Raw genomic sequence first — 21,278 nt, 5'->3', positions numbered from 1 at the left:
CATCGGCCCAAGACTTCGGGCTATATTAAGCCACCTCAGGATGCCCCCGGGACCTATGGACCGCTCCTGTTGCTGTGTCTGTGTTCGTTCCTGTGGCCCTACCTGTCCCTCCTGTCCTCTTTTTCCCTTCCTCTCTGTCCTCGTGTCTATCAAATCTAAGACCACATGCCATTGACAGGACACAACATGTGAGGGTCTCCTTTGCACATCCACTCCTTTCCAGTTATTTCTAGAGAACGTCACAAGTTCCATCCTAAACACTACCTTGACACGAGAGGGCGCTGTAGGAGTGGATTTCCATCACTTTTGGGCCTGCTGTCCTGCATTTCAAAGCCATTGCCTTTGTAGCAGCCTTTCTGCTCAGAACTGCAATTCTTTGCAACACCCACGTCTTACACATGTCTTACCGTGTCTTACACATGCCACTCACACCTCACAGGTCTCACAATTACTGCAGCGAGCCTGTAAACACGACCTGTACAACTCTCCCCATGTGCATACAGTATCCCTCTTCCTATGTGCACACAGTATGTCTTTGTAGTTTTCTCTTTCACTCTCTAATCTATGCCTGAGCACGTAGCAAAATTCAAGTGCTCCATGCTTGCTTCTCAGGAATGCATGCCTCCTGCTGTGGCAAGTGCAACACTTTTGAAACGTGACACATACCTTCTCCTATCAGCATACTTAGGACAGCCAGAGCTGCACGCTCCCCGAGGACAGATTCTTCTCCATTTCAGCCTTGACACTCAAAGCACGTGCCAGCCCATGGAGCTCCACATGCATGTAGTGCCCTTGTCATACAGGGAACCTGGTGAAACACAGAAATACTGTTGCTGCAACCTGTACATCCCTGCATGTTCCTTGTCACAGAGACACTTCAAGCCACATTCTTTCCTACAGCTTTTGCAACACTTCTCTACCATCCATAACCCCCTCAGTGCCTCCTTCTATGCCCATTCACCTACTTCATCCTTGTCACCAACCCACTGCCAGGCTTTCCTGTTCCATACTCCTCCTACTTCCTGACCGAAACCTCCACGTAGCATTCCATTCCAGGGAGGGTTATCACATAGTCATCATTCGTCTTCACCTAAACACTCATATACACCTGTATCCACCAGTCTTCCTCAAGACAGCCACTTTGCACTTACTTACTCACGGACAGACAGTGAGCCAGCCACCTACCTAGCTAGCTAGCTAGCTAGCTAGCTAGCTAGCTGATCACATCCAGGGAAAATTATTCCTCAGTCATCTCACCTTCTGTGAGAGGTCCAAGCCTGGAGCTGCACTCCAAATGGTGCAAGCTTCAGCGTGCACCGAGCAAAGAGGATCTGCTTGCAGGAAGTAGGTTTGTACCCACTGTCCCCCAGCTCAGGGGGGAACAGGAGGCCTTTGCCTACATGCTGTCATCTGTGCTCCCAGGCCATAAACATCTACCCTCCTTGGCCCACCCGTGCAAATCCTCATCCAGCCCCACGTGCCCTAACCATACCATTTGCATGTCACAGTTACCTTACAGGTTGTTTCAATGCATTCCACATGCTCTGCAGTGCTAGGCCTTGCACTGCAGCAATGCATGCATATCCACACATCTGCAGCCTCCTGCAAGACGCTGCCCCTGCTTTGCCAGGGGGACAAGCCTGGCCATCGACCCATGACTTCAGCCTATATTAACCTACCTCAGGATGGCCCTGGGACCTATGGACCGCTCCCATTGCTTTGTCCCTGTTCGTTCCTGTGGCCCTAGCTGTCCCTCCTCTCTTCTTTTTCTCTTTCTCTCTGTCCTTGTGTCTTTCAAACCTAAGACCAGTTGCCAGTGACAGGATACAACCTGCCAGGGTCTCCTTTGCACATCCATTCCTTCCCAGGTATTTCTAGAGAACGTCACAAGTTCCATCACAAACAGTACCTCGACACCAGAGGGCGCTGTAGGAGTGGATTTCCATCACTTTTGGGCCTGCAGTCCTGCATTTCAAAGCCGTTGCCTTCGTAGCACCCTTTCTGCTCAGAACTGCAATTCTTTGCAACACCCACCTCTTACATATGTCTTACCGTGTCCTACACATGCCACTTACACCTCACAGGTCTCACAATTACTGCACCGAGCCTGTAAAGACGACCTGTACAACTCTGCCTATGTGCATACAGTATCCGTCTTCCTATGTGCACACAGTATCTCTTTGTACTTTTCTCTTTCACTGTCCAATCTATGCCTGAACATGTAGCAACATTCAACTGCTCCATGCTTGCTTCTCAGGAATGCATGCCTCCTGCTGTGGCAAGTGCAACACTTTTGAAACGTGACACATACCTTCTCCTATCAGCACACTTAGGACAGCCAGAGCTGCACGCTCCCTGAGGACAGATTCTTCTCCATTTCTGCCTTGACACTCAAACCACGTGCCAGCACATAGAGCTCCACGTGGATGTAGTGCCCTTGTCATACAGGGAACCTGGTGAAACACAGAAATACTGTTGCTGCAACCTGTACATCCCTGCATGTTCCCTGTCACCGAGACACTTCAAGCCACATTCTTTCCTCCAGCTTTTGCAACAGTTCTCTACATCCATAACCCCCTCAGTGCCTCCTTCTATGCCCATTCACCTACTTCCTCCTTGTCACCAACCCACTCCCAGGCTTTCCTGTTCCATACTTCCCCTACTTCCTGACCCAAAAATCCACGTCCAATTCTATTCCAGGGATGGTTATCACATAGTCATCATTCGTCTTCACCTAAACATTCATGTATACCTGTATCCACCAGTCTTCCTCAAGACAGCTACTTTGCACTTACTCACTGATGGACTGACAGTGAGGTAGCCACCTAGCTAGCTAGCTAGCTAGCTAGCTAGCTGATCACATCCAGGGAAAATTATTCCTCATTCATGTCACCTTTTGCGAGAGGTCCAAGCCTGCAGCTGCACCCCAAATGGTCCAAGCTTCAGCGTGCACCGAGCAAAGAGGATCTGCTTGCAGGAAGTAGGTTTGTACCCACTGTCCCCCAGCCGAGGGGGGAACAGGAGGCCTTTGCCTACATGCTGTCATCTGTGCTCCCAGGCCATAAACATCTACCCTCCTTGGCCCACCTGTGCAAATCCTCATCCAGCCCCACGTGCCATAAACATACCATTTGCATGTCACAGTTACCTTACAGGGTGTTTCAATGCATTCCACATGCTGTGCAGTGCTAGGCCTTGCACCGCAGCAATGCATGTATATCCACACATCTGCAGCCTGCGGCAAGACGCTGCCCCTGCTTTGCCAGGGGGACAGGCCTGGCCATCGACCCATGACTTCAGGCTACATTAACCCACCTCAGGATGTCCCCGGGACCTTTGGACTGCTCCTATTGCTTTGTCCCTGTTTGTTCCTGTGGCCCTATGTCAGAGACTGAAATAGTTCATGCCTCAAACATTGATATAAAGTTTTGCTCATTATAACAAAAAGTGTATAAAGAACCTACAATCAAAGAAACTTCCCTGAAGATACCTGACTGGGACTTTGGACTGACTCAGACTGCTAAGATTACATAAAGGGAAACCTATTGTTCAATCATCTCAAGCTGAGGGAAAGGTATGCATACACAAAGGCCAAAGCCACCAGCTGTGCTGAGAATCATCCCTGGCTGAGTTTGGGGTGGGGGCAGAGCACAGCTCACAGAAGCCAGGTTTACACACACTGGCCCAGCTGTGGAACCCCCAGCCTCACTGGCTACATCCACGGGACTTTCACGTGAGAGGCAGCTGAGGGGGAGTCACAATCTATCAAAGACCCCCCCCAGAGTGCTAGGCTTTGCACCACAGGACTGCAGGTGATGCAAGCAGAGTCTGCGGCTAGAGACTGCCCCCTCCCCCGGGGGGACATGCCCGGACATTGCCCCTGGCCTGAGTGTATATTAACCCATGGCATTCTGTGCTTTTTGGGGGGACCACCACCACCACCGAGAAGATTGGCCGGAGAGGATCAACGCAACATCTTTGGGATCCACGGATGGTGATATTTTCTCTTTCCCTCTTTCTGTCCCCCCCACCTCTTTTCTTACTTCTCTTTTTCTCTCTTTTCTTCTCTCTCTCTCTCTCATATTTTCTATCAAATAAAACTCATACTATTGACTGGCATATGGTCTCGTTTGTACCTTAATTCGGGCAGAGGTATTTCTAAAGAACCTTAATAATTGGATCATAACACCCTACCTGTCCCTCCTCTCTTCTTTTTCTCTTCCTCTCTGTCCTTGTGTCTTTCAAACCTAAGACCAGATGCCAGTGACAGGACGCAGCGTGTGAGCATCTCCTTTGCACATCCATTCCTTCCCAGGTATTTCTAGAGAACGTCCCAAGTTCCATCCTAAACACTACCTTGACACGAGAGGGCGCTGTAGGAGTGGATTTCCATCACTTTTGGGCCTGCCGTCCTGCAATTCAAAGCCATTGCCTTTGTAGCAGCCTTTCTGCTCAGAACTGCAAGTCTTTGCAACACCCATGTCTTACACATGTCTTACCGTGTCTTACACATGCCACTTAAACCTGACAGGTCTCACAATTATTGCACCGAGCCTGTAAACACGACTTGTACACCTCTCCCTATGTGCATACAGTATCACTCTCCCTATGTGCACACAGTATCTCTTTGTACTTTTCTCTTTCACTGTGAAATCTATGCCTGAACATGTAGCAAAATTCAAGTGTTCCATGCTTGCTTCTCAGGAATCCATGCCTCCTGCTCCGGCAAGTGCAACACTTTTGAAACGTGACACATACCTTCTCCTATCAGCATACTTAGGACAGCCAGAGCTGCATGCTCCCCGAGGACAGATTCTTCTCCATTTCAGCCTTCACACTCAAACCACGTGCCAGCCCATGGAGCTCCACATGGATGTAGTGCCCTTGTCATACAGGGAACCTGGTGAAACACAGAAATACTGTTGCTGCAACCTGTACATCCCTGCATGTTCCTTGTCACAGAGACACTTCAAGCCACATTCTTTCCTCCAGCTTTTGCAACACTTCTCTACCATCCATAACCCCCTCAGTGCCTCCTTCTATGCCCATCCATTCAGCTACTTCATCCTTGTCACCAACCCACTGCCAGGCTTTCCTGTTCCATACTCCTCCTACTTCCTGACCCAAACCTCCACGTACCATTCCATTCCAGGGAGGGTTATCACGTACTCATCATTCTTCTTCAGCAAAACATTCATATACACCTCTATTTACCAGTCTCCCTTAAGACAGCTACTTTGCTGTGACTGACTGACTGACTGACTGACAGACTGACTGACAGCCAGCCAGCCTCCCAGCCAGCCTGCCAGCCAGCCAGCCAGCCAGCCAACCAACCAAGCAGCCAGCCAGCCAGCTAGCTAGCTAGGTAGCCAGCCAGCCAGCCAGCCAGCCAGCCAGCTAGCTATCTAGGTAGGTAGGTAGGTAGGTAGGTAGGTAGGTAGCCAGCCAGCCAGCCAGCCAGCCAGCCAGCCATCTGATCAGATCCAGGGAAAATTATTCCTCAGTCATCTCACCTTCTGCAAGAGGTCAAAGCCTGCAGCTGCACTCCAAGCTGTGGAAGCCTCAGCATGCAGCAGGTCCAGAGGATACCCTTGCAGGAAGCAGGTTAGTACCCACTGTTCCCCAGGACAGGGGGGAACAGGAGGCCTTTGCCTACATGCTGTCATCTGTGCTTACAGCCCATAAACATCTACCCTCTGTGGCCCACGTGTGCAAACCCTCATCCAGCCCCACATGCTACACACATGCCATTTTCATGTCACAGTTACCTTACAGGGTCTTTTTATGCATTCCACATGCTGTGCAGTGCTAGGCCTTTCATGGCAGCACTGCATATAAATCCACAGATCTGCAGCCTACTGCAAGATGCTGCCCCTGCTTTGCCAGGGTGACAGGCCTGGCCATCGGCCCAAGACTTCGGGCTATATTAAGCCACCTCAGGATGCCCCCGGGACCTATGGACCGCTCCTGTTGCTGTGTCTCTGTTCGTTCCTGTGGCCCTACCTGTCCCTCCTCTCCTCTTCTTCCCTTCCTCTCTGTCCTCGTGTCTTTCAAACCTAAGACCAGTTGCCAGTGACAGGATACAACCTGCCAGGGTCTCCTTTGCACATCCATTCCTTTCCAGTTATTTCTAGAGAACGTCACAAGTTCCATCCTAAACACTACCTTGACACCAGAGGGCGCTGTAGGAGTGGATTTCCATCACTTTTGGGCCTGCTGTCCTGCATTTCAAAGCCATTGCCTTTGTAGCAGCCTTTCTGCTCAGAACTGCAATTCTTTGCAACACCCACGTCTTACACATGTCTTACCGTGTCTTACACATGCCACTCACACCTGACAGGTCTCACAATTACTGCAGTGAGCCTGTAAACACGACCTGTACAACTCTCCCCATGTGCATACAGTATCACTCTTCCTATGTGCACACAGTATGTCTTTGTAGTTTTCTCTTTCACTCTCTAATCTATGCCTGAGCATGTAGCAAAATTCAAGTGCTCCATGCTTGCTTCTCAGGAATCCATGCCTCCTGCTGTGGCAAGTGCAACACTTTTGAAACGTGACACATACCTTCTCCTATCAGCATACTTAGGACAGCCAGAGCTGCACGCTCCCCGAGGACAGATTCTTCTCCATTTCTGCCTTGACACTCAAACCACATGCCAGCCCATGGAGCTCCACATGCATGTAGTGCCCTTGTCATACAGGGAACCTGGTGAAACACAGAAATACTGTTGCTGCAACCTGTACATCCCTGCATGTTCCTTGTCACAGAGACACTTCAAGCCACATTCTTTCCTACAGCTTTGGCAACACTTCTCTACCATCCATAACCCCCTCAGTGCCTCCTTCTATGCCCATTCACCTACTTCATCCTTGTCACCAACCCACTGCCAGGCTTTCCTGTTCCATACTCCTCCTACTTCCTGACCCAAAAATCCACGTCCAATTCCATTTCAGGGATGGTTATCACATAGTCATCATTTGTCTTCACCTAAACACTCATATACACCTGTATCCACCAGTCTTCCTCAAGACAGCCACTTTGCACTTACTTATTCACGGACAGACAGTGAGCCAGCCACCTAGCTAGCTAGCTAGCTAGCTAGCTAGCTGATCACATCCAGGGAAAATTATTCCTCAGTCATCTCACCTTCTGTGAGAGGTCCAAGCCTGCAGCTGCACTCCAAATGGTCCAAGCTTCAGCGTGCACCGAGCAAAGAGGATCTGCTTGCAGGAAGTAGGTTTGGACCCACTGTCCCCCAGCTCAGGGGGGAACAGGAGGCCTTTGCCTACATGCTGTCATCTGTGCTCCCAGGCCATAAACAACTACCCTCCTTGGCCCACCTGTGCAAATCCCCATCCAGCCCCACATGCCATAACCATACCATTTGCATGTCACAGTTACCTTACAGGGTGTTTCAATGCATTCCACACGCTGTGCAGTGCTAGGCCCTTGCACTGCAGCAATGCATGTATATGCACACATCTGCAGCCTGCTGCAAGACGCTGCCCCTGCTTTGCCAGGGGGACAGGCCTGGCCATCGACCCATGACTTCAGGCTACATTAAGCCACCTCAGGATGGCCCCGGGACCTGTGGATCGCTCACACTGCTTTGTCCATGTTTGTTCCTGTGGCCCTACCTGTCCCTCCCCTCTTCTTTTTCTCTTCCTCTCTGTCCTTGTGTCTTTCAAACCTAAGACCAGATGCCAGTGACAGGGCACAACCTGCCAGGGACTCCTTTGAACATCCATTCCTTCCCAGGTATTTATAGAGCACGTCACAAGTTCCATCAGAAACACTACCTCGACACCAGAGGGCGCTGTAGGAGTGGATTTCCATCACATTTGGGCCTGCCGTCCTGCATGTCAAAGCCATTGCCTTCGTAGCAGCCTTTCTGCTCAGAACTGCAATTCTTTGCAACATCGACCTCCTAGACATGTCTTACCGTGTCTTACTCATGCCACTTACACGTCACAGGTGTCACAATTATTGCACCCAGCCTGTAAACATGACCGGTGCAACTCTCCCTATGTGCATACAGTATCACTCTCCCTATGTGCACACAGTATCTCTTTGTACTTTTCCCTCTCTCTGTCAAAACTATGCCTGAACATGTAGCAACATTCAAGTGTTCCATGCTTGCTTCTCAGGAATGCATGCCTCCTGCTCCGGCAACTGCAACACTTTTGAAATGTGACACATACCTTCTCATATCAGCAGACTTAGGACAGCCAGAGCTGCATGCTCCCCCCGGACAGATTCTTCTCCATTTCTGCCTTGATACTCAAACCACGTGCCAGCCCATGGAGCTCCACATGGATGTAGTGCCCTTGTAATACAGGCAACGTGGTGAAACACAGAAATACTGTTGCTGCAACCTGTACATCCCTGCATGTTCCTTGTCACAGAGACACTTCAAGCCACATTGTTTCCTACAGCTTTGGCAACACTTCTCTACCATCCATAACCCCCTCAGTGCCTCCTTCTATGCCCATTCACCTACTTCATCCTTGTCACCAACCCACTCCCAGGCTTTCCTGTTCCATACTCCTCCTACTTCCTGACCCAAAATCCACGTAGCATTCCATTCCAGGGAGGGTTATCACATAGTCATCATTCGTCTTCACCTAAACACTCATACACCTGTATCCACCAGTCTTCCTCAAGACAGCTACTTTGCACTTACTCACTCACGGAGTGACAGTGAGCCAGCCAGCCACCTAGCTAGCTGATCACATCCAGGGAAAACTATTCCTCAGTCATCTCACCTTCTGTGAGAGGTCCAAGCCTGCAGCTGCACTCCAAATGGTCCAAACTTCAGCGTGCACCGAGCAAAGAGGATATGCTTGCAGGAAGTAGGTTTGGACCCACTGTCCCCCAGCTCAGGGGGGAACAGGAGGCCTTTGCCTACATGCTGTCATCTGTGCTCCCAGGCCATAAACATCTACCCTCCTTGGCCCACCTGTGCAAATTCTCATCCAGCCCCACATGCCATAACCATACCATTTTCATGTCACAGTTACCTTACAGGGTGTTTCAATGCATTCCACATGCTGTGCAGTGCTAGGCCTTGCACTGCAGCAATGCATGTATATGCACACATCTGCAGCCTGCTGCAAGACGCTCCCCCTGCTTTGCCAGGGGGACAGGCCTGGCCATCGACCCATGACTTCGGGCTATATTAACCTACCTCAGGATGGCCCCGGGACCTATGGACCGCTCACATTGCTTTGTCCATATTTGTTCCTGTGGCCCTACCTGTCCCTCCTCTCTTCTTTTTCTCTTCCTCTCTCTGTCCTTGTCTCTTTCAAACCTAAGACCAGTTGCCAGTGACAGGATACAACCTGCCAGGGTCTCCTTTGCACATCCATTCCTTCCCAGGTATTTCTAGAGAACGTCCCAAGTTCCATCAGAAACACTACGTCGACACGAGAGGGCGCTGTAGGAGTGGATTTCCATCACTTTTGGGCCTGCCGTCCTGCATTTCAAAGCCATTGCCTTTGTAGCACCCTTTCTGCTCAGAACTGCAATTCTTTGCAACACCCACGTCTTACACATGTCTTACCGTGTCTTACACATGCCACTCACACCTCACAGGTCTCACAATTATTGCACCGAGCCTGTAAACACGACTTGTACACCTCTCCCTATGTGCATACAGTATCACTCTCCCTATGTGCACACAGTATCTCTTTGTACTTTTCTCTTTCACTCTGAAATCTATGCCTGAACATGTAGCAAAATTCAAGTGCTCCATGCTTGCTTCTCAGGAATGCATGCCTCCTGCTGTGGCAAGTGCAACACTTTTGAAACGTGACACATACCTTCTCATATCAGCAGACTTAGGACAGCCAGAGCTGCATGTTCCCCGAGGACAGATTCTTCTCCATTTCAGCCTTGACACTCAAACCACGTGCCAGCCCATGGAGCTCCACATGCATGTAGTGCCCTTGTCATACAGGGAACCTGGTGAAACACAGAAATACTGTTGCTGCAACCTGTACATCCCTGCATGTTCCTTGTCACAGAGACACTTCAAGCCACATTGTTTCCTACAGCTTTTGCAACACTTCTCTACCATCCATAACCCCCTCACTGCCTCCTTCTATGCCCATTCACCTACTTCATCCTTGTCACCAACCCACTGCCAGGCTTTCCTGTTCCATACTCCTCCTACTTCCTGACCCAAAAATCCACGTAGCATTCCATTCCAGGGAGGGTTATCACGTAGTCATCATTCGTCTTCACCTAAACACTCATATACACCTGTATCCACCAGTCTTCCTCAAGACAGCCACTTTGCACTTACTCACTCACGGAGTGACAGTGAGCCAGCCACCTACCTACCTAGCTAGCTACCTAGCTAGCTAGCTAGCTGATCACATCCAGGGAAAATGATTCCTCATTCCTGTCACCTTCTGCGAGAGGTCCAAGCCTGCAGCTGCAGTCCAAATGGTCCAAGCTTCAGCGTGCACCGAGCAAAGAGGATCTGCTTGCAGGAAGTAGGTTTGTACCCACTGTCCCCAAGCTCAGGGGGGAACAGGAGGCCTTTGCCTACATGCTGTCATCTGTGCTCCCAGGCCATAAACATCTACCCTCTGTGGCCCACCTGTGCAAATCCCCATCCAGTCCCACGTGCCATAACCATACCATTTTCATGTCACAGTTACCTTACAGGGTGTTTCAATGCATTCCACATGCTCTGCAGTGCTAGGCCTTGCACCGCAGCAATGCATGTATATCCACACATCTGCAGCCTGCTGCAAGACGCTGCCCCTGCTTTGCTAGGGGGACAGGCCTGGCCATCGACCCATGACTTCAGGCTACATTAAGCCACCTCAGGATGGCCCCGGGACCTGTGGATCGCTCACACTGCTTTGTCCCTGTTTGTTCCTGTGGCCCTACCTGTCCCTCCCCTCTTCTTTTTCTCTTCCTCTCTGTCCTTGTGTCTTTCAAACCTAAGACCACATGCCAGTGACAGGGCACAACCTGCCAGGGACTCCTTTGCACATCCATTCCTTCCCAGGTATTTCTAGAGAACGTCCCAAGTTCCATCAGAAACACTACCTCGACACCAGAGGGCGCTGTAGGAGTGGATTTCCATCACTTTTGGGCCTGCCGTCCTGCATTTCAAAGCCATTGCCTTCGTAGCAGCCTTTGTGCTCAGAACTGCAATTCTTTGCAACATCGACCTCCTAGACATGTCTTACCGTGTCTTACACATGCCACTTATACCTCACAGGTGTCACAATTACTGCAGCGAGCCTGTAAACACGACCTGTACACCTCTCCCTATGTGCATACAGTATCACTCTCCCTATGTGCACACAGTATCTCTTTGTACTTTTCTCTTTCACTGAGAAATCTATGCCTCAACATGTACCCAAATTCAAGTGTTCCATGCATGCTTCTCAGCAATGCATGCCTCCTGCTGTGGCAAGTGCAACACTTTTGAAATGTGACACATACCTTCTCATATCAGCATACTTTGGAAAGCCAGAGCTGCACGCTTCCCCAGGACAGATTCTTCTCCATTTCTGCCTTGACACTCCAACCACGTGCCAGCCCATGGAGCTCCACATGCATGTAGTGCCCTTGTCATACAGGCAACCTGGTGAAACACAGAAATACTGTTACTGCAACCTGTACATCCCTGCGCGTTCCCTGTCACCGAGACACTTCAAGACACGTTCTTTCCTCCAGCTTTTGCAACCCTCTTCTACCATCCATAACCCCATCCGTGCCTTCTTCTAAGCCCATACACCTACTTCATCCTTCTCACTTACCTGCTCCCAGGCTTTCCTGTTCCATACTCCTCCTACTTCCTGACCGAAACCTCCACGTCCAATTCCATTCCAGGGAGGGTTATCACGTACTCATCATTCTTCTTCACCAAAACATTCATACACACCTCTATTCACCAGTCTCCCTTAAGACAGCTCCTTTGCTGTGACTGACTGACTGACTGACAGCCAGCCAGCCAGCCAGCCAGCCAGCCAGCCAACCCACCAGCCAACCAACCAGCCAGCCAACCAATCAGCCAACCTGACAGCCAGCTAGCTAGCAGGTTTCTACCCACTGTCCCCCAGCTCAGGGGGGAACAGGAGGCCTTTGCCTACATGCTGTCATCTGTGCTTACAGGCCATAAACATCTACCCTCCCTGGCCCACCTGTGCAAATCTTCACGCATCCCCCCATGCCATAATCATGCCATTTTCATGTCACAGTTATCTTACAGGGTCTTTCAATGCCTTCTACATGCTCTGCAGTGCTAGGCCTTTCACTGCAGCATGGCATATATATTCACACAGCTGCAGCCTGCTGCAAGATGCTGACCCTGCTTTGCCAGGGGGACAGGCCTGGCCATTGGCCCATGACTTCGGGCTATATTAACCTACCTCAGGATGCTCCTGGGACCCATGGACCGCTCCTATTGCTTTGTGCTTGTGCCTTATACATACTAACAAATGACAGTGAGAGGACACACTGTCTGAGGATCTCCTTTGCATATTCATTCGTGCACTGCTATTTTTACAGAATGTCACACATTCCATTAAAACAACTATGTACACACAGGAGGACACTGGAGGAGTGGACTTAGTTGCAGCCTGCCGTGTTGCATTTGAAAGCCATTTCCATCATAGCAGTCTTTCTGTTCACAACTCCAATTCTTTCCAACACCTACCTCCCATGTCGTACCCATGGCACTTAAAAATCACAGGTGTCATCTCACAAGTGCAGCACCCAGCCTGTCAACACACCTCGCACAATTCTCTAGATGCGCACAGAGGATCTCTTTGCACTTCTCACTTTCACTCTCCAATCTGTGCCTCAGCATGTACAATACCTCAACCCCTCCACTTTTGCTCCTCAGCAATGCATGCCTCCTACTATGGCAACTGCAACACTTCTCAAACACAACACATACCTTCCCATATCCACATCTGTAGGACAGCCACAGCTGCATGCTCCAACAGGACACATTCTTCTCCATTTCTGCCTTCAGAATCACACCGAGTAACAGCACGTGTACCTGCACAGGGATGCAGCACCCTTGCAACACAGGCAGCCCCGTGAAACACACACGTACTGTCACTGACACTGTACATCCCTTGCCATACCTGTCAGCAAGACATTTCAAGCTGCCTTCTTTCCTAAAGCTTTTCCAACACTCTTATACTATCAGGAATCCCCTCATTGCTCCCTTCTGTGTCATTTCACATACTTCATGTTTCTCACTAAGCTACTCCGTGGGTCTCTTGTGACATAATCACACTACGTACCGGCCCAAACATCCACCTAGCATTCCATTTCAGGGATAGTTGTCACACACTCCTTGTCCTTGCCCAGCAAACATCCATATATCACTCCATCCACAAGTCTCCCTGCACACAGCCCCTTTGCAGGGACAATGGGCCCTCTCATGACACGCATGGAAAATGATTCCTAGGTCATCTCACCTTCTGGGACAGCTGTGTATGCACTAAGACCTAAGCCAGCAGCTGCACAGCAAATCCACTAGGCCTCAGTATGCAGCGGGCGAGGAGGATACGCCCGCAGGAACCGGGTTCGTACTCACCGTCCCGCAGCTCAGGGCGGAACGGGAGGCCTCGGGGTACGTGCGGTAAGCTGCGGTCTCACGCAATACACAAGCATCCTCTTTGGCCCACCCGTGGAAAGCCTCAGCCAGCCGCACATGAACTAACCGTGCCATTTTCACGTCACAGGCACCTTACAGGCCCCTTCTACTCCTTAGGGGCCCTGCACAGTGCTAGGCCACATACCACAGCAGTGCATGTAAAGCAAGAGATCTGGAGTCTGCTGCAACTCACTGACCCCACTCGCCCAGGGGGACAGGCCTGGCCACACTGCTGTCGCTTCAGGGTCCATGAATCGATGTCCCGATGCTGCGGTGACTCACGCAGTGCCGATAAAGCTTTGTTCCTGTCCCTGGCTGTGCGGCCATCTGTTGTTCCAGCGCTCCTTTTCTCTCCTCTTTCGCTCCTTGTGTCTCATACCTATGAGCATATCAAAGGGAGAGGACACACAGTGTGAAGGTGTCCTTTGCCCCTCATTTCATTCTGACCCTTGTCATTTTCATGACCAGCAGTATGGAAACACAACAGGCTACCTGATGAGTGCACTCATCTGACATCCAGCCTGATACCTTGCATTTCAAAGCCGTTTCCTTCGTAACACTTTGTCCGCACAGAACTGCATTCCCTTCAGGCACCTGCCTCCGATCTCTTAGACATGTCACTTGCAACTCACAGGTGTCACAATTTTTGCATCCAGCTGGTACATGCACCCTGCATAGTTTTCTGTATGCACACTGAATATCTCTTGGCACCTCTCTATTTCACTTCCAAACCTCTGCCCCTACATGTATGAGAACTCAGGTGCTCTGTGTTTGTTTCTCACCAATACATACCTTCTGCTATGTATACTATGACACTCTTTAAATACCAAACATACCTTGCCATATCCACATCAGAGGACATCCCGATGTGAAGGCTCCAGCAGGGCACTTTCTTCTAAATGTCTGCCTTCACAATCCCACATGTGCCAGCACACGTTGCTCCATATGGATGCATTACCCTTGCAATGCAGGCAGCCCTGTGAAAGACACAAATACTGTCAGTGACCCTGTACATTCCTTCCCATACCTGTCAGCAAGACATGTCAAGCTGCCTTCTTTCCTAAAGATTCTACAACAGTCTTATACAATCAGGAACCCCCTCATCGCCCCCTTCTCTGTCATTTGACAGACTTGATCTTTCTCACTAAGCCACTCACGGTCTTTTTTGCTATGTAATCATAGTATGTACTGACCTGAATACCCACATACCATTCCATTTCAGGGATTGTTGTCACACATTCATCCTCCTTCCTCACTCCATCATTCCTCTAGAACTCCATCCACAGGCCTCCCTCAAGACAGATACTTTGCACTGACAGTCAGCCACCTTCTTATATTCACGGAGAATTACTTCTCAGCCATCTCACCGTCCGGGACAGGCGTGTATGCAATAATGCCCAAGCCCGCAAACCCTCTCTGAATTGTCCAAGCTTCAGCATGCAGCGGGCGAACAGTAAACGCTCGCAGGATCCAGGCTCGTACATGCTGGCAGGAACTAGGTTTGTACATACTCTCCCCCACCTCAGGGGGAAGCAGGAGGCCTTTGGGACCTGCCGTAAGCTCCGCTCACGTGCCACAAATATCTATCCTCTTTGCCTCAGCTGTGGGAAGCATCACCCACCCTTACATGACATAAGCTTGCCATTTTCTATGTCACAGGCACCTTATAGGGTGTTTCCATGCATTCCACACTCTCCGCAGTGCTAGGCCACGTACCACAGCAGTGCATATCGAGCAACAGATGCTGAGCCTGCTGCCACACACTGACCCCACTTTCCCAGGGGGACAACTCCGGCCACCGTCCCGTGGCTATGGGGTCCATTACCTGACGTCACGGTGCCCTCAGGTCCCACGCAGTGCCGCCGTAGCTCCGTGAGCCTTTCTGTGCACGCACGTCTTCTCTTTTCCACTCTCTCTTTTTTTTTCTTTCCTGGTGTCTTTTTGTCTCTCCTCACGTCTCATACCTAGAAAGAAATCCAAGTGAGAGGACACACTGTGCGAGGGTATCCTCTGCACGTTTTCACTTTCATCAGGACCACTGTGTGAACACCTCAGGCCACTGTAGGAGTGCAGTCACCCCACTTGCAGCCCGCTACCTCGCATATCAAGGCCATCGCCTTTGTAGCACTTGTTCCCCACAGAACTGCCACGCTTTCCAGTACCTTCCTCCCACGTCTCGCACACGTCACTTACCACTCACAGGTGCCACAGTTACTGCACCAAGCTTGTAAACACGCTGTGCAGAACGATCTGTATGCACACACGTATCTCTTGGCACTTATCCATCTCACTACCAAATGCCTGCCTAAACAGGCATGAAAGCAAAAATGCTCCACATCTGCTTCTCAGCAACACATACCACGCAGTATGGCAACTCTGACACATTTTAAACATGACACATACCTTCCCTTATCCACGTCCAGAGGACAGGCAGAGGTGAAGGCTCCAGCAGGACACTTTCTTCTCCACATCTGCCTTGACAATCACGCCCAATGCCAGCAGATGTAGCTCCACACGGATGCAGTACCCTTGCAATGAAGGCAGCCCTGTGAAACACACGAATACAGTCACTGAAAGATCCACATGAAATACACGTCAAATTCCACTCTAGGGATTTCTGTCATAGACTCATAAATCTTTCTCAACCAAACATCCATATACAACTCCATCCTAAAGGCTCCCTGCACACAGCTGCTTTGCACTGGCAGTCAGGCAGCACATTACAAGCATGAAAAATTATTCCTAGGTCATCTCACCTTGTGGGACAGCTGTGTATGTATGCACTTAAATCAAAGCCAGCAGGTCCACTTAAAATCTTCCAGGCCTCAGTATGCAGCGGGCGAAGAGGATATGCCCGCAGGAAGCAGGTTTGTACACAGCGTCCAGCAGCTCAGGGGGGAACGGGAGCCCTCGGGATCCACGTGATAAGCTCCCGTCTCACGCAGGCCACAGCTATCCTCTTTGGCCCACCTGTGGAAAGCGTCCCCCAGCCCACAGTCCTCAGCCACGCCATTTTCCCGTCAGTTACCTAGCAGCATTTCCGGACGCATCGCACAGTCTCCGCAGGCCTAGGCCTCGCACCGCATTCGCATCGGCACATCTGGAGCCCGCCGCGAGACACCGACCCAGTTTTACCAGGGGGACAGGCCCGGGCATCGGCGCACGCCTTCCCCGAAGGAATGAAGCCACATCACAACGCCCGCCGGGAACCACGGCCCGGTCATATGCTCTGTCGCTGTCCTGTTATGTGCCCCTACCTGTCCTTCCAATCTTCTTTTCCTCTCTTCTCTTCTCTCTCTCTCTCTCTCCTTCTGTGTCTCGTACCTACTGACAGGTGACAGTGACAGGACCCACCGCCTGAGTATGTCTTCTCCACATCATTTCCTTCACAGGCATTTATACAAAACGTTATAAGCTCCTTCATAAACGGTACCTGCGCACAACGGGACGCCATAGGAGCGGACTCACCTCCCTTCCAGGCTGCCGTGTTGCATTTCTAAGGCATTCCCCTCGGAGAACTTTGTGACTTTCAAAGAAACCTGTCTAGGAGAGAAACAGTAAAAAACTGAGCTGTCTGCTACATCTGCATACCATTACCAGGCACTTGAACAGCAAGGAAGTGCCCAAACCAGGAAACAATGACTTCATTCTTACCCCTGTGTGCCTACTTACCATCTTTGACAAGTACAAACATTCACTTAGCCCCCGCAGTCACGTACAAACCTGATGGTTCTTACCTTCTTTGGTTTTCCACCTTCATTTCAATGCTTTGCTCCTCATGTACAGCTAGTTCCACCTTTTTTTTTCCGGTTCCATGCGCTTTTGGTTTGTTTGCTCAATGTCTTTTCCTTTTCCTCTGCCATGGTGCCTTTATTTCAATTTTAATTTTTTTTTTTTTTTTTTAAAGGGAGCATGCCACCTTGGGTGCATCTCTGTTCCCTAGCATCCGTGCTTTTTCCTTTTTTTCCTGTCTTTTTTTTTTTTTTTTTTCCCATCACCAAATTATATATATTTCTGCATATAATATATATTATAAATAAAATGTATATATACTATGCAAGACATCAGACATATAGTAACATATACAAATATATGAATTCCATTATATACCATATATATTATATGTATAATATCTAACATACATTCCATATATTTCATATATACCACATATGATATAGCCAATAGATAATATATATTACCTACTACACATTTTATATACATATATGATATGTATAATATCTATATTTCATATATTGACATAAAATACATAAAATTTATGTAACATACATATACTAGATATATTATTATACTCAGCTGCTGCTTACCAGGTTGCTGCTCCTCAGGCAACCGTCACCAGGTGTTTCTGGGGGTGGTGATGCTCATCAGGCAACCGTCAGCAGGTGTTTCTGGGGGTGGTGATGCTCATCAGGTAACCATCAGCAGGTGTTTCTGGGGGTGGTGATGCTCATCAGGTAACCATCTCCAGGTGTTTCTGGGGGTGGTGATGCTCATCAGCCGAACAGCTTGTACATCTGTGCAGAAGTCCAGAAGCCATACCTAGTGTTCCAAAAACTGCATTTTTCTGAAAGGACCGACTATTCCATCTCAAGGTCCTGGTAAACACACCGAAAGCACCAGAGCCCACACAACAGGGCTACGCACTCTCCCGTCCCGGCAGCAGCCGCTCCACCTGCACAGCGTCCCGGCTCAGCCTCCACCCGAGCGCCCCAAACACCGGCACCAGCCACGCCTCGCGGTGGCCAGCCGCTGCAGGTCCTCTACTCCCTGCCCGTTCCATCGTCCCCGACGTTCCTGTATGTGTGTGCCACTCAGTGTGGAGCACGTGCTGTTTTCCAGTATCTCCTTCTTACCTGCCCAGGCGCCGCGCTGACCGGACAGCCCCCACAGCCCGCAGTCAGTCCGTGCCGCAGACACCCGAGCAGCCGGGCCGCGAGCGCGCAGGACCCGGTGCGGGGACGCGGCCGCCGCCGTCGGTGCCCCCCCCGTCCCGTTCCCGGCGCGGGGACGCTGCCGCCGCCGCCCGCGCCCCCCCCCCTTCCCGGCGCCAGGACGCGGCCGCGGCCGGCGTGGCCCCCCCCCCCAGACTCCCGGCACGGGGATGCAGCTGAGGCTGGCCGTCCCCGTTTCCTTTGCGCCGCAAACAAACTGCTGCCGCCGCCGGGACATCCACCTCCCCTCCCCGGAGACGCAGCCCGGGCGGGCGGGTCCCCCACCACTGTCTATCGGCGGCGGCGAGTGCTGCTGCCGCCGCTGCCGCCGCCCCCCCCCCTCGGCGGCAGGCGCCGCCGCTCCCCCGGCGACTCAGGAAACCTGTACCGCTCTGCGCGCAACAGACCCCCAGCCTCCACCGGCCTGTCGACCGGGGTCGCCGCCGGCTTCACCTGCAGTCCGCCGGCGCTCCGCCGTCGCCGCCGCCGCCCACGCCGCCGCCCCCGCCGCTCCACCGGCGCCGCTCCGCCACCTCTCCCGCAGCTCCGCCGCAGCCGGCACTCAGCCGCGGAGCGCCGTCGCCGCTCGGCCGCCGCCGGCAGTCCACCGCCGCTGCCCCGCCGCCGCCGCTCGGCCGCCGCCGGCGCTCCGCGGCCGGTTCTCCGCCTCCGCTCCTCCGCCGTCGCCGCCGCCGCTGCCGCCGCCCGGCTCCGAGCGTCGGCGGCGCTTGGGCCGCGCCGGCGCTCCGCGGCCGGTGTTCTCCGCCCTCCGCTGCCGCCGCCGCGCCGCCGCCCGCCTCGGGCGTCGGCGGCGCTGGGCCGCCGCCGGCGCTCCGCGGCCGGTGTTCCGCCGCCTCCGCCGCCGCCCTCCGCGCGCGCGCCGCCGCCGCCAGGTGAGTCACGCCCGTCCCGGAGCTGCCGGGGCGCTGGGCCGCCGCGCTCCGCGGCCGGTGTTCCGCCGCCCTCCGCCGCCGCCGGCCGGGTGTTCCGCCGCCGCCCGGCCCCGGAGCGTCGGCGGCGCTGGGCCGCCGCCGGCGCTCCGCGGCCGGTGCTCCGTCGCTCCTCCGCCCCTCCGCTCCCGCCGCCGCCCGGCCGCCGCCGGCGCTCACCTTCCGCTGCCTCACCGTAGCCGCCGCCGCTCCGCCGCTCCTCGTCCGCCGCTGGTGCTCCTAGGGGTCTCGCGGGCGGCGCCGGGGGGCCCCTCTTGAGGGGCTCGGAGCCGAGGGGCGGGGAGAGGCGGGCCGGGGCGGAGAGGGGCGGGCCGGGGCGGGGCTTGGCGGCCAGGGGCGGGCCGGGGCGCCGAGGGGCGTGGCCGCCGTTCGGCCGACGGCGCCGGTGCGTATCCCTGAACGCAGGGATCTCGGCAGCTCCCCCCGCCCCGACCGCGCCGTCGCTCTTTCCCGCAAGCCCGCAAGGCTCGCGAGCCGCCGCGGCGGCACTCTCGGGGTGCGCATTTCGTTCTGGCAGCCAGGTACGTTCCTAAACCCCCTGAGAATACCCCCGCGGCCGCCCTTTTCGAACGCGTCACAACTGCGCATGCTCGAGCCAGCCGACGCCATTTTGGCCGTCGTCCGTACCGCGCATGCTCGAGCGATGCGGGCGCCATTTTGGTTGTCGTCCGTACCGCGCATGCTCGAGCGATGCCGACGCCATTTTGGTAGTCCACGGTACCGCGCATGCTCGAGCGATGCCGACGCCATTTTGGTAGTCCACGGTACCGCGCATGCTCGAGCGATGCCGACGCCATTTTGGTAGTCCACCGTACCGCGCATGCTCGAGCGATGCGGGCGCCATTTTGGTTGTCGTCCGTACCGCGCATGCTCGAGCGATGCCGACGCCATTTTGGTAGTCCACGGCATCGCGCATGCTCGGTACAGCGCGGGTGAGGGTGGGGGTGTAGGGCAAAGGGATCGGGTGCAGGGATCAGGGGTTATAGGGTACTGTAAAAGGCTTACAGTGAGGGTGAGGAAGAGGGTGGGGTGAGGGAACAGGGACAAGGGATCAGGTGTAGGGATCAGGAGTCATCATTATTGTGAGGATGAGGTGAGGGTCACAATGAGGGTGAGGGAATAGGGCCAAGGGATCAGGTGCAGGGGATCAGGTTTTAGGGCTATAGTGAGGGTATAGATGAGGGTTACGTGACGCTACAGTGCCAAGGGATCAGGTGCAAGGGATCAGGGTTAGGGCTACGATTAGGGGGTGCGTTCAGGTGCAAGGGATCAGGGTTAGGGCTACGATTAGGGGTGCGTTCAGGGGGCGTGGTCTAGGGAGAGGGTTGCAAAGGGGCGGGTCTGAGTCGTCAGGGGGCGTGGTCTAGGGTTCGGGTTGCGAAGGGGCCCAGGTGCAGTGAATAGGGGGGGTGGTGAGGAGGGGGTGTGTCGAGGGTTAGGGTCGTTACAGTAGCAATAGTAATGACAGTGCTTAGGATTAGGGGTAATTAGCATCACGAGGTCATTAGTGTTATTCAGATGCTTGGTATCATGAGTGTTGTTTGTATTTATAGAATTGTTAGCTTATGCAGGGTAATCAGCATCACAGGGGTATTTGCATAATTAAGGTGATGATTGGCACAATTGTACTCAGCACAATTATGAGGTTGTTAGCATCATTAAGATGATTAGCATAATTAGGGGTTGTTAGCATAATTAGGGGTTGTTAGTGTAATTAGGGGTTGTTAGCATAATTAAAA

At 52.6% G+C, this 21,278-nt stretch overlaps 1 long non-coding RNA gene across 1 annotated transcript in view; it reads right to left on the bottom strand.

The window, feature by feature from the left end:
- Positions 1-16,014: 16,014 nt before the first annotated feature.
- Positions 16,015-21,278, bottom strand: part of LOC146422084 (uncharacterized) — a 113,765-nt gene continuing 108,501 nt past the window's right edge. Inside the window, exon 3 of the long non-coding RNA XR_014848365.1 lies at positions 16,015-16,186. This is a non-coding gene — a long non-coding RNA (uncharacterized LOC146422084). The remainder of the gene's footprint in view (positions 16,187-21,278) is intronic.

This window comes from Lichenostomus cassidix, unplaced genomic scaffold, assembly GCF_008360975.1.
Source record: "Lichenostomus cassidix isolate B80296 unplaced genomic scaffold, HeHo_3.0 HiC_scaffold_47, whole genome shotgun sequence".
Lineage (NCBI taxonomy): Eukaryota > Metazoa > Chordata > Aves > Passeriformes > Meliphagidae > Lichenostomus > Lichenostomus cassidix.
The sequence above is the reverse complement of the archived record's forward strand: the minus strand, read 5'-3'. Positions and strand labels throughout refer to the sequence as shown.